Raw genomic sequence first — 1,171 nt, 5'->3', positions numbered from 1 at the left:
GGGGAGGGGGGTCTGCTGGAGAGATTTTTAACTAGAACTGCAGAGGGGTTGGTTCAGTAGCTGTCTATCAAAACCCACTTACACACTGTGGGCGAGAGCATTGGGCACAGGGAGCGTAGTATTGAATCATATCGGCACTTACTGCATTAGCACGTTCAAACGGTAATGGGCAGTAGCTATAAGAGGCCTCATTGGTGATCTTGACGATGCTTGCTCATTTACTGTACACATGCGTTTTAAATGTAATAGCAATGGATTATTTATGAGTGTGTCAGTAGGCCAGTATATTATTCCTTGCTTTCTCCTGGCTCAGTTCTCTGTAGAGCAAATCCACTGGGGAGTTGTATAGACATGATTAACAGGGCAGGCTACAACACAGCTGTTACTCTCTGTCAGTCGGTAGTGAAAGGGTTAATACATATTTAACAAGTATAGAATTACAAGAAATGGCAATTCCGTTTTAGTGTTAAGTCAAATTAACTGTCCGAATTCACACACCCTTCCAAAAAAGTCCTTTAAGATTCCAGCAGTATACTACCAGCTGGCTATACAGTATACCGCTGTGGTCACCCTGCAGAATTAACAAGTGTGGCTTCATAAAGTGGACTGAAACCTGTTGAATAATGTTACGTTAATATACTGAATTACAATCCGCTTTGTAGTTTTCCATATACTTAACGAAAACTGATAGCAATTGAAAAATGTGACATGTGACATATATATATACAGTGTATATACAGACATGCTCAAATTTGTTGGTACCCCTCCACAAAAAATGAAGAATCCACAATTTTCTCTGAAATAACTTGAAACTGACAAAAGTAATTGGCATCCACCATTGTTTATTCCATATTTAATAGAAATCAGACTTTGCTTTTTTATTTTTTATTCAACATAATATTGTAAATAATAAAACAAATGAAAATGGCATGGACAAAAATGATGGGACCGCTAACCTAATATTTTGTTGCACAACCTTTAGAGGCAATCACTGCAATCAAACGTTTTCTGTAGCTCTCAATGAGACTTCTGCACCTGTTAACAGGTAGTTTGGCCCACTCTTCCTGAGCAAACTGCTCCAGCTGTCTCAGGTTTGATGGGTGCCTTCTCCAGACTGCAAGTTTCAGCTCTTTCCATAGATGTTCGATAGGATTCAGATCAGGACTCATAG

Source organism: Acipenser ruthenus, chromosome 4, assembly GCF_902713425.1.
Source record: "Acipenser ruthenus chromosome 4, fAciRut3.2 maternal haplotype, whole genome shotgun sequence".
Taxonomy (NCBI): domain Eukaryota; kingdom Metazoa; phylum Chordata; class Actinopteri; order Acipenseriformes; family Acipenseridae; genus Acipenser; species Acipenser ruthenus.
This window is presented reverse-complemented; position numbering follows the sequence as displayed.